Source organism: Orcinus orca, chromosome 10, assembly GCF_937001465.1.
Source record: "Orcinus orca chromosome 10, mOrcOrc1.1, whole genome shotgun sequence".
NCBI classification, from domain to species: domain Eukaryota; kingdom Metazoa; phylum Chordata; class Mammalia; order Artiodactyla; family Delphinidae; genus Orcinus; species Orcinus orca.
Window position 1 is genome coordinate 27,327,298 of NC_064568.1, and position 13,243 is coordinate 27,340,540.

Below are 13,243 nucleotides of genomic sequence, written 5' to 3' on the forward strand. Positions count from 1 at the left end.
CTGCACTTCTATGTTTTCTTTGCTTGGAAAGCCCCTTCCCCAGATACTGACATAGACTCAGTTTCTCATCTTTCAGTCCTACTTCCTCAGTGAAGCATTCCCTGAACCTGCAGTATAAGATCGCAAGTCTGTCTCTTCACCCTTCCTCCTCCTTCTCCTGTTTTACTTTTCTCCAGAACACAGCATCATTCCATGTATTTTATAATCCCTTGTTCATTTGTTTACCAGTGCACCCCCAACTGGAATCTGAACTTCCTTTTTATATTTTTGTCTCTTCTATTTGCTGAGCAACTAGAACTGCCTGACTATAGGTGCTCAGTAGATATTTTTGAATGAATGGATGAAATAATTCCCCCGTGGTAATTCTGTCATAATTTAAGAGAGGTCTGTCTTTAGTTGCTAGGACTTTTGATTTAGCTGTTTCACGGTGTTACTTAGTAAAGATAAAAAATAGACCTCTGCATGGTCCTGTGTTCTAGGAATGAAATGGAGCTTTGGCACGGTTACAAGGCATTCTTGTTTATCTTTTATGGATGTTAACAAATAAGGATTTTGCTTAAATTGGTAATGGGTTGAAGTTGAGAACTGGAAGATGGCCCATTAAAGCATTTGGATGTTGCTGAAGACAAACTTTACTCATCTCCCTTCTTTATGTGAACTTGCATAGTGACACAATTGGGACAATCCCAGCTCTTTCAACTTTGAGCCCAGCTTCTTTAGGTCATTGCCTGCCTTAGCACTGAACTAAGGAATGAATACCTCGGAAATTTTCTTGCAGTTTTTAGGAGAACAGTAAGCAGGGATATCTCACAGATACTTAGAGATTATCTAGATAGACTGTGATAATTTAGTGATCGTATCCCATAAAAGTATTTCCTCCCTATCTAAAGATCTACAGTGATAGCACCCTTCCTCCTGACATAACCCATGGTTGAGCCTTTCTGAGATACCTGGCTGGGGAGGAAGAATCTCTGGCAATTACACAGACTAGCTATTAATGTACAGCTTCTGTATTTATTAGGTAAGTTTAGGTACTTTCTGGAGTGAGGTGTTCATGGTCTACCATGAAGATTGTTGTAACCTACTAAGTAACATCTGGCCCATAATGAGGCTTTCTGTAAATATATAGTGAAGTTATTATTTCCTAACCTTAGACTAGTTCTGTGTACTAGCATGCTATAATTGTTCCCTTAGCATTATTATTTAGAAATTATTGGCTCATTTAGTCATAAAGATGTATTTATTAAACATCTATAAGATGTAGTCTCTGCTCTCAACAGCTGAGAATCTGGCTCAGCTCTTAAGATATATGCAAAAACTAGAGGATGATGGTTGACAACATAAAAATGGCTAATGCCTATTGAGTGCTTGCTCTGTACTAGGCACTTTGCATGAATAATCCTCATAATAACCCTATTAGCAAGGATGCCGAACTCTTACTATCTTCCTGTTCATAGCTGAGAAAACTGAGGCGTAGAGAAATGACTGACTTCAGATCACACTGCTAGTAAATGAACTGCAGCTTGTTTGATGTTAGTATTCTAAGTAACTCTGTATATTATATTGAGAATGTGAAATTAAAACGTATCATACAGATTATGAGAGTGCTAGAAAAGACAGGAGAGACCACTACGAATTGGGATAGTCTAGATGGCATTTTGGGAGACTGAGGTACAGTTTGAAAAATGGGTGGGATTTGGAAGTCTGTTTTTGTGATTGTGTGTATCAGGTGGCAGGTGAGTTGGGGGTGAAGTCTTCAATGTGAAGGAGGCAGTGGACACAGGAGTGTGTGCTTCAGAACACATCTGGGGTGAGGGCCAGTGGAAAGGAAGCACTGAGAAGAGTGTTTTCTCCTCATTTCCCCCAATTTTGAAGATTTCATTTCTGGTACCAGAGGATGTGAAAATAGAGGATTGACAGTAATAAAGAGAAGGTGTTATTAGAGATGACACCGGTAAGTAGAGAATAGAAATGAGGGCAGAAGAGGCAGGCTTGGGGATGAAAAAGGAAGGACAAGCTTTAGAGTAAGAAATAATTCAAAGAATTGCAGAATCCTTGACAATTTGAAAGACTCCAAATTACTAACAGTAAATTCTATTGTGGTTTGTATAGAGGCCATCTTTTTAGATTCCTTTTGGGTTTACTCTGTGTAGTCAAATATTAAGAAAATAAAGACCTCATATCTGAAATGGAGTTAGTTTTTCTTCTGTTTTGGGAAATCCCAGATGAAATTTGGAAAGTGGGGCTACTTGCCTGTATTTCTGCTTTTCTTCACTTTGAAATAAAATAATTAGAATCTTACCTTTTTCCATAGTTGTAGACTGTCCATTTTACTATGGAAAAATATTCTATTCTCCAAATAGATCTATAATGCTTTAAATTGTCCCCACATGGGTTTTGGCCAGAGAGAACTTACAACGAGATACCTCTTTGGGATCTTTAGTCTGTGACTCAGCTATCAATCTAGGTCCAATCAGATAAAACTCTGCAGTCTAGAAATCATGATCACAGCTGGCACCTATGTTGTAGATGTTCTTCGCTGGGAGAACAAGGCCATCCTAGAGATTTCCAGTGAACATTTGCATATGACTTTTCCTTCTAGGGGGGCAAGTTAAAAACCTCAGCAGTCCTAAAATTCACTTGAGGAAGCATTTGAATTTTAAAGTTGACAGCACACGTGATAATTCTTAGCAGATCATTTGTATGTTGTATACGTAGAAATATATATACTCGTTACTTCCCAAGTTTTAGTAATTCAAAGTTCATGCAAGCCTTCTGTCTTAAACTGACATGCTTGCAGCTGTGTATAATTTATAAAGGCCTTTTTTTTTTTAGTCCTGTCTCCTTGATTTCCCAGCGACTTTTAATTCATTCATTAGTTTCACTATAACTCTTTAACTTGGGTTTTTCTTTTCTTTTCTTAATGAAAAGCAGTTTACTTTTTTATTTTTAAAGCAAAATAAAAATCCAAAGTATGCAATTCTTTCACTTTTCAAGCTAGGGACCAGGAACATAAAATTCTATTCAATAAAAATATCATGGTAGTGAAAATGCAACATCTATAAAGAGGTCTCATTTTCCTTATCTATTTTTTTTTGAAGCAGAAGAACAAAAAGTAAGAGGTGATATGGAGTTTTAAAGAAGGGAAACTTTTTGAACTTTTAAAGAAGAGTAAACATTTCTAGGTTTTTAAAAAGCAATGTTGTAGTTCTAGCCTGAAGCCTGGAACCACATGAATCATTGAAGTCCTTTCTATTCCTCACTCTTGATGGGAAAAGAAAAAATAACAAACCCTTATTTCTTTTTTTAAAATAAATTTATTTGGTTGCATCAGGTCTTAGTTGCAGCATGTGGGTGCCTTAGTTGCAGCTTGAGGGCTCCTTAGTTGTGGCTCACCTCCTTGGTTGTGGGATGTGAACTGTTAGTTGCGGCACGCGTGTGGGATCTAGTTCGTGGACCAGGGATCGAATCCGGGCCCCCTGCATTGGGAGTGCAGAGTCTTAACCGCTGCGCCACCAGGGAAGTTCCCCCTTATTTCTTTCTATGAAATTTGGGGGTGCAATGGAAGGGTCATATTTCCTTTTATCTATTTCCATGATGTCATATCTCTTGTGTTCTTTAGGGTAGCATGACTGAAAGTGTTTAGAGTTGTGCTACATTTTCATGGCTTGGGCATTTAGTATCAAGGGGGCTAGTGAACCAGATGACGTTTAGACAAGTTCTGGGTCATGTCAGTGAACCAGAGGTTCCCCCACTCTAGGAACAATAAGGCAAAACAATGTCTGATATTCTTTGCAGGCAGTTCTATTTGAAACTCCCCCAAAGCAATGTTTTGTGACTGCCATTCTTGTCTATCTTGAGCCCCTCTTTTTTTTGTCTTGGTGAAATATTTTATTCTTTTTGTTAAAATTTTTATTGGAGTATAGTTGCTTTACAATGTTGTGTTAGTTTCAGGTGTATCAGTTATACATATACATATACATATATCCATTCTTCTTTAGATTCCTTTCCCATATAGGCTATTAACACAGTATTGAGTAGAGTTCTAACTTGGGTTTTTCTTGAAGCAGGGATTCTCTCTTTCATAACCTTCCTTCCTGTTTATTTTCTCCACTCCCCCCACCCCCCATTTTGCTCTTACAAATCCTGTACCGGCTTTATCATTGGTCCTCTATTGAGCAAGCAATTAAAAACTTTCTTAAATGCATACTTGACTACTTGGTAAGCATTGTATTTAATGCTAGGCCACTGTGTTTACCCAACACATTCAAGGTTCCTTTTTTTTTTTTTTTTGGCCACGCCACTGAGATGTGCAATCTTATTTCCCAAACCAGGGATTAAACCCGGGCCCCCTACATTGTTGAGTATTTTTGCGTCTGTGTTCATCAGTGTTATTGGTCTGTAATTTTCTCTTTTTGTAGTATCTTTGCCTGGTTTTGATATCAGGGTGATGGTGGCCTCATAGAATGAGCTTGGGAGTATTCCTTCCTCTGCAGTTTTTTGGAAGAGTTTCTGAAGGATCGGTGTTAACTCTTCTCCAAATGTTTGATGGAATGCGCCTGTGAAGCCATCTGGTCCTGGACTTTTGTTTGTTGGAAGTTTAAAAATCACAGTTTCAATTTCAGTAGTTGTGATTGGTCTGTTCATATTTTCTATTTCTTCCTGGTTCAGTCTTGGAAGGTTGTACCTTTCTAAGAATTCGTCCATTTCTTCTAGGTTGTCCATTTTATTGGTGTATAGTTGCTCGTAGTAGTCTCTTATGATCCTTTGTATTTCTGTGGCGTCGTTTGTAACTCCTTTTTCATTTCTAATTTTATTGATTTGAGCCCTCTCCCTTTTTTCCTGATGAGTCTGGCTATAGGGTTATCAATTTTGTTTATCTTTTCAAAGAACAAGCTTGTAGTTTCATTGATCTTTTATTTTCTTTGTTTCTATTTCATTTATTTCTGCTCTGATCTTTATGATTTCTTTCCTTCTACTAACTTTGGATTTTGTTTGTTCTTTCTCTAGCTGCTTTAGGTGTAAGTTTAGGTGCTACTGCTTTTCAGTAATGACTTTCTTAAATTGAAAGCTGAGCGATTTACTGATGGTTTATTCTTACAGACCTTCTCCTCAGATTTGGATACGAATGCCACTTTTAACATAAGAATATTAAAAACATTAGGTAGTTAAATATACACTTGGGATTTGGCTAATTTTTATAATCAAACTTTTCAGATATAAAAAATGAAATAATTCCTTAATATCCTTATATATGAGTCTGCTTTTCTTGGACTCTGAAAAAATACAAACAGGAGGCCATAGAAATAGACTGAAATTTTATTTTCTTTAAGTTTTTAATGTATTTCCCCAAGTCCAAATGTGTATTAGTTGCTCATTGATTTGTTTATATGTTCAAAAACAATGTTTTAATTAGATTACATGTGAGCCTCACTTTTTAGTTAACCGAAAATATTTGCAGCTGGTAGAAATGTTAATAGTACTTTGAAAAATTGGATAGTTATCCTTTTACAATTTTGTTTGAAGAATATTTGTTTGTTATGAAATAGGGGTGAAACATGTTGGCTCATATGCCTAAAATTTTGAAGAAGAGTAGTAGAGGGGAGAAGAAATGGATTCATTTTAACTCTAGATGGCAGTTAAACACAGCTAACAAAGACCAACTTGTTTGAAATACAGAAATACAAAAATAGTAGAACACACACGCATTCTCTTCTACCATCCAGTTAATTATATTCTCCAAAAGATATCTTGGATTGATATTACTAAACAGAGGTGTATAAAATGTAATTACACACAAATGAAATAAATAGTGTAGACCTGTAATTGCAAGACTTTTTTTCAGCTGGTAATATGGCATATACCTGTGCAATGGTATAGTGCCTGTATCTAATTTTGCCATTTTTACTAACATTTAACTCAGTGTAGTTTTATTTTATGTACAATTATTTACCAATATCAATTCAAACCACATGCCACTGGGAAATCTATTACATATTTAATATCTTGAAAATTTTTAATAGACGCAAAGTTTATTTTCATAAAAAATTGGGTCCATAAAAGTCCACTCCAAAATCTGGCACAGATATCCGAGCATGTTCATTTGAGATCACTTTTACTTTTCTTGGCTGTGCATTTAAAAATACGCTTTTTACATGTAAATATTTATTTCACAATGTTAGTGTATTGCTTTTAAGGTACTAAAATTATGATTCTGATAGTATTTATAAAGGAAAGGAAAAGCTTGTCAGATCATACTTTGTTCTCATCTCATGGTCCTAGCTCTTTGAGTAGACTTTCTATAGATGTAGAGTGCAACTATCTCCAGTTTATAATTACTGTACATTGATATGATGTCTAGCAAATAGAATGAAAAGGACTTAAAGTAGGCCTGATTAGTCTAACCTGATTTGTCAGGTGGCTTAGAAAAAGAAAGGATGTGATATCTTTAAAATTTATTGATTGCAGATTTTATATGAATTAACTAAATCCTTTTGAGAGGACTTATTTGATTGATTTTCATTTTTCGTATGTAGCAATTTATGTCCTGAGTTTATTTCCAAACGGTGGATCAATGCATAGGCAGTAGCTGACACCCAGGGCAAAGGGCCTGCATGTGAGCCCCCAGGCCGTATAGTTCCAAAACCTTGTAGGCCTTGCACTCAGGGCATAGGTGAAGTTGTTCTGCCTCTTAGCCACAAAGGTATGGAGGTTCAAAGTAGCCTACTGGAAGCTTAAACCCTGAACATCTCAGATCCTGGAATTGGCACTTGCCTTTGAGTTCGTAGAATAAATGTTAAGTAGGCTTTCTAATAATAGAGATGTGATCCTATTTTAGAGAGTTTGGTGCCCTTGTATTGATTTCCCTAGACTCCCAACTCCTAATAGAAGATGTTGGTTTCTAATAGTTTCTTGACGAATGCTTGCTGAATATAACTTGGCAACATGATAAGTGCTTTGTTTCTTTTCCTTTTTTTGAGCAACATAAGAACAGTCCGATGTTACTCAAAAACTGAAGTAAAAGAATTTACCCATTTACTTTAGAGAAGTTTCTGCTAGCATTTTATAATGATTGCTGTAATTGCTGTGCATGTTTCCTTGCATGAATATAAAGTTGCCAGAGCTTCTGATTTTTTTCAAGTGAAGACAGAAATTTGGATTTTAATGTGAAATTTTCTGATTTTTCAGTGTTAGCAACTAATTCGAATAAAAAAGAACAAAGCAAGCACATGTGCACACACATACCAGTGGTCTGATGGCTTGCAACCTTCAATGTGCACTACTCTCATTCTGTAAGCACATTTTTTAATAACATGTTCTGAAATTTATTAATTTAGATCTTTTAGTTATGGTTGTCATCTAATTATACTTTTTTGACGTTACACTTCAGTTCTCTTAAAATTAGGTTTTGGGATCTTTCTTAAAGTCTTCATTTTCATTTTCATCATCATTCTCTTGAGTAATATCTACAGATATCTGCTCCCATCCTTTGCATTTCGATCCGTCCTAATTTCACTTTCAGAGAATAACCTTAAATTAGGTTTTGGAAGTAACTTGCTATGGGCAGCACAGGCCACCTACTTTGGGTCCAAAAATGCAAGTACTAAAGACTGGTGCGTGATAGCCTCCTCATTAGCTTTTCTTCTACTTTTTTTCTTTCTACAGTCTTCTCCACAGTCACAGTGATTTTTTTTTCAAAACATAAATCAGAACTTGTAACTCTCCTCCTCAGACCATGAGGTGGTTTTTCATTGTTCTTTGAGGAAAATCCATGCTCCTTCCCATGGCCCTGCTTTATCAGGCTCTGGTTACCAGTGTTCTCACCTCTCACCAGATTCCCCCTCGTTTACTCTGATCTTGCTAATGCTCACCAAGCTCAGTCCTATCTTAAGAACTTTTGCACTCAAGAGTTCCCCCTGCCTGGAACATCTTCCACAAAGCTTTTCATGCTCTTCACATGTCACTCCCTGAGAATCCTTTCTAGCCCACTTGGATGAAAATAATCCCTTTCACCATCATTTTCTGTCCTCTCTTTAAAAATTATTTATTTATTTATTTACTTACTTACTTACTTTTGGCTGCATTCGGTCTTCATTGCTGCTTGTGGGCTTTCTCTGGTTGTGGTGAGCAGGGGCTACTCTTTGTTGTGGTGCACGGGCTTCTCATTGCGGTGGCTTCTCTTTGTTGCAGAGCACGGGCTCTAGGCACATGAGCTCAGTAGTTGTGGCACACGGGCTTAGTTGCTCCACGGCATGTGGGATCTTCCTAGACCAAGGCTCGAACCCGTGTCCCCTGTGTTGGCAGGCAGATTCTAAACCACTGTGCCACCAGGGAAGTCCCTTTCTGTCCTCTTATTATTTTTGTGGTGCTTACCTCTCCCTGATATACATTTGCATACATATGTACATAGACACATAGACATACACATATACATATATATCATATATATTTGCTTACTTGTTTATTGTCTGTCTCGCCCACTAGAATATAAATTTCTTGACAGCAGGAACCTTGTCTGACTTGCTGACTGCTGTATCCTTAATACCTAGAATAGCACCTAGCCCTATTCTGCATAACAGGATTGTCAAATAAATGAATAAATAAGATCTAGGTAGCCACTTTGGTATTGAGTGATAGAAGAGAGATCTCAAGTTTGGAAAGGGCTGCAGAAACAAAGTTAGGAAGACATGGCAAGTTATGACTCAGGTACCTCAGTGCTGTACATTTGGTATAGCTGCCCATCATTGTAGCCACTTACCCCAATAGGGTTTTTTTTTTCCAATTTTAGAAATTTGATTTTCTGTATTATATGATAGAATTAAAAATGTTAAACATGCTTTGTATAACTACATTCTCCTAAGTGACTTACTAAATTCATGGTGTGATTTTGCATGTGGAGTACTGTAGTAATATAAAATCTATTACAAAGTTATGCTTTCTGAATCTACACTCTCATGTTAACATGTGATGTTCACAATAAAATCCTGGGATGTGTTTCATAGTAATACTTTGAATTGCTGTCAGGTAACTAAGGATTCAGAGAAATAAGATTAAATAATTATTTGTATAGTATTTTCTTTGTTTTATATATCAGTATATATGAGTTCTTGTCGAGATGTAATTCACAGTAGACACAACATAGAAAATATGTTAAATTGTTAAAGCTTTTCAGCATTGTTGAAATCAAGATTTTCTTGTAGTTTTTGTTGTAATCTAGTTTTGCACGTGAACTTTTATCTGTGTAAGACACATTTTCTGACAGCTGGGAATGCTTTTAATTTTTTTAAGCTCACCATTTTGTTTTCATTGATAGTTTAAACATAGTCTGTTGAGAGTACTTATGGAACTTTACAGAAAGTTCTGTGAGGAAAAAGACTTTATATAAACTTACTTGTCTGCCAACTTTGCTGTACATAAATATATCCATATAAATTTTCTACCTCGGGACTTCGCTGGTGGTGTAGTGGATAAGAGTCCATGCTCCCAGTGCAGGGGGCTGGGGTTTCATCCCTGGTTGGGGAACTAGATCCCACGTGCATGCTGCAACTGAGTGTTCTCATGCCACATCTAAAGAGCCTGCATGCCGCAACTAAGGAGCTGGCAAGTTGCAACTAAGGAACCCACCTGCTGCAACTAAGGAGTCTGCCTGCTGCAACTAAGACCTGGTGCAACCAAATAAATAAATAAATAAAAAGAAAATTAAAAAATTTTCTACCTTGAGTAAGAGTAGGTCAACCTTAAACATAACAGGTATAGAAAAAGAAATATAAAAGTAGTCAACTCATCTTCTTATCCCAGATGTTATAGAAATTTTAACCCAGTTTATGCTGTGAATAAACCTAAAAAGTTTGACCTTTACAACTGAAATGCCCCGGAACCTTGCACTGATATTTGATAGAGAGGCAGCATGTTGAAATGGCCATGTTGCCGCGTTAGAACACGTGGATTCTAGCTCCGGATTTCCTACTTAAGAGCTCAGTTTCATCACTGGCCAGAAAGGGAAATATTACCTTCTTTCTCAACTTCACAGGATACTTGTGAGGGCCAAATGAAATAACGCATATGAAAGTGCTTTCAGAATTGATAGACACTGTGACATATAAGATTTTCATTTTTGAGTGTCATTCATGGTAAAGCAGATCTATTTTATTAGACTGTATCACACGTAGTCTTGTTACATGTGGTAGAAAACCTTATTATAAATTGTGTAATTTAGGACATGGTTCTGTCTCATGGACTAAGGTTTCCTTGATAGCAAGGCTCTGGTGTATTTTAGTTCTGATTTATTCTTTGAATTTCCAGTTCACATCTTTTCAAAGATAATATTTTCTCTCATCGCTGAAATAATGACCTGAAAAGACTGATAAACTCATTTAGTATGTGAATAAAGATACACATTTATTTAATGTGCAAATAAAGGTAAATTTTTTACAATAAATCTTAAAATAGTATCCTGAGCTTTTTATTTTTTATTAGGCTTTGTGAACTAATTTTCCCATGATTTTTATTATTTATTTATTTATTAAAAATTTTTTTTCCCCATGCTTTTTAGACTCCAAAGAACTGAGTATCCACTTTTCATTCTGAAACTTCTAAAAATTAATTCTCAAAAGTCAGTGATAAGTAAGTAATCTAACCTTACTTTTAAAATGTTTTTAAACCCACAAAGTTTCCCAGGAGAGTGGAATTAACAACTATATTGGACTTCGAGGTGTTTCCTGAAAGCACAAAATTATAATACTCTTTAATCCCTAGATGAATGAAAAAAAAATTCAGTTATTTCTGACTCACTGTTAAAAAGAGGGTAGTACTATTTGTATTTAAATTTTGCAGTCATTCCTAGGGACACTTTTTTTTTTTTTTTTTTTTTTTGCAGTACGCGGGCCTCTCATTGCTGTGACCTCTCCCGTTGTGGAGCGCAGGCTCAGCGGCCATGGCTCACGGGCCCAGCCACTCCGCGGCATGTGGGATCTTCCCGGACCGGGGCACGAACCCGTGTCCCCTGCGTCGGCAGGCGGACTCTCAACCACTGCGCCACCAGGGAAGCCCCCTAGGGACACTTTTAAGTAGAGTGAGCCTTATCCAAAGCTGTGCAAGAATATTCTGTTCTGTCTTTCAGAATATGTTTTCATGAAAAAAATAGAGAAAACTGACTTGACTCAGAAAAATAGTCTGTTTCGTAATCTTTCTTTGGCAGTAATATTATTTTTTTGTTGTTTTTCTGGGTTTTTTTCTTTTTATTATTTTTAATTAAAAAATTTCATTGGAGTATACTTGATTTAAAATGTTGTGTTAGTTTCAGGTGTACAGCAAAGTGATTCAGTTATACATATATCCATTCTTTCTCAGATTCTTTACCCATATAGGTTATTACAGAATACTGAGTAGAGTTCCCTGTGCTATATAGTAGGTCCTTGTTGATTATCCCATATATAGTAGTGTGTGGATGTTAATCCCAAGCTCCTAATTTGTCCCTCTCCCACAACGTTACCCCTTTGGTAACCATAAGTTTGTTTTCGAAATCTGAGTCTTTTTCTGTTTTGTAAATAAGTTCATTTGTATCATTTTAAAAATTAGATTCCACATATGAGTGATATCATATATTTGTCTTGCTCTGTCTGACTTACTTAGTATGATAATCTCTAGGTCCATCCATGTTGCTGCAAATGGCATTATTTCATTCTTTTTATGGGTGAGTAATATTCCATTGTATATATGTATCACAGCTTCTTTATCCATTCCTCTGTTGATGGACATTTAGGTTGCTTCCATGTCTTGACTATTGTAAATAGTGCTGCAATGAACATTAGGTTGCATGTATCTTTTCTAATTATGGTTTTCTCGGAATATATGCCCAGGAGTGGGATTGCTGGATCATCTGTTTTTAGTTTCTTAGTTTCTTAAGGAACCTCCATACTGTTCTCCATAATGGTTGTACCAGTTTATATTCCCGCCAACAGTGTAGGAGGGTTCCCTTTTCTCCATACCCTCTCCAGCACTTATTGTCTGTAGACTTTCTGATGATGGCCATTCTGAGTGTTGTGAGGTGATACCTCACTGTAGTTTTGATTTGCATTTCTCTAATGATTAGTGATGTTGAGCATCCTTTCATGTGTTTGTTGGCAATCTGTATATCTTCTTTGGAGAAATGTCTATTTAGGTCTTCTGCCCATTTTTGGATTGGGTTGTTTGTTTTTTTGATATTGAACTGCATGAGCTTCTTGTATATTTTGGAGATTAATGCCTTGTCGGTCGCTTCATTTGCAAATATTTTCTCCCATTCTGAGGGTAGTCTTTTCGTTTTGCTTATGGTTTCCTTTGCTGTGCAAAAGCTTTGAAGTTTCATTAGGTCCTGTTTGTTTATTTTTGTTTTTATTTCCATTACGCTAGGAGGTGGATCAAAAAAGATATTGCTGTGATTTATGTCAGAGAGTGTTTTGCCCATGTTTTCCTTTAAGAGATTTATAGTATCTGGCCTTACATTTAGGTCTTTATTCATTTTGAGTTTTTGTGTATGGTGTTAGGGAGTGTTCTACTTTCATTCTTTTACATGTAGTTTTCCAACTTTCCCAGCACCACTCACTGAAGAGACTGTCTTTTCTCCATTGTATGTTCTTGCCTCCTTTGTCATAGATTAGGTAACCATAGGTGCATGAGTTTATCTCTGGACTTTCTATCCTGTTCCATTGATCTATATTTCAGTTTTTGTGCCAGTACCATACTGTTTTGATGACTGTAGCTTTGTAGTATAGTCTGAAGTCACAGAGCCTGATTCCTCCAGCTCCATTTTTCTTTCTCAAGATTGCTTTGGTTATTTGGGGTCTTTTGTGATTCCATACAACTTTTAAGATTTTTTTTTGTTCTAATTCTGTGGAAAAATGCCATTGGTAATTTGATAGGGGTTGCATTGAATTTGTAGATTGTTTGGGGTAATATATTTTGACATTACTGATTCCTCCAATCCAAGAACATGGTATATCTCTCCATCTATTTGTGTCATCTTTGTTGTCTTTCATCAGTATCTTACAGTTTTCTGAGTACAGGTCTTTTGTCTCCTTAGGCAGGTTTATTCCTAGGTATTTTATTCTTTTTGATGTGATGGTAAATGGGATTGTTTCCTTAATATCTCTTTCTGATATTCCATTGTTAGGGTAGAGGAATGCAAGAGATTTCTGTGTATTAATTTTGTATCCTGCAGCTTTACCAAATTCATTGATGAACTCTCATAGTTTTCTGACAGCAT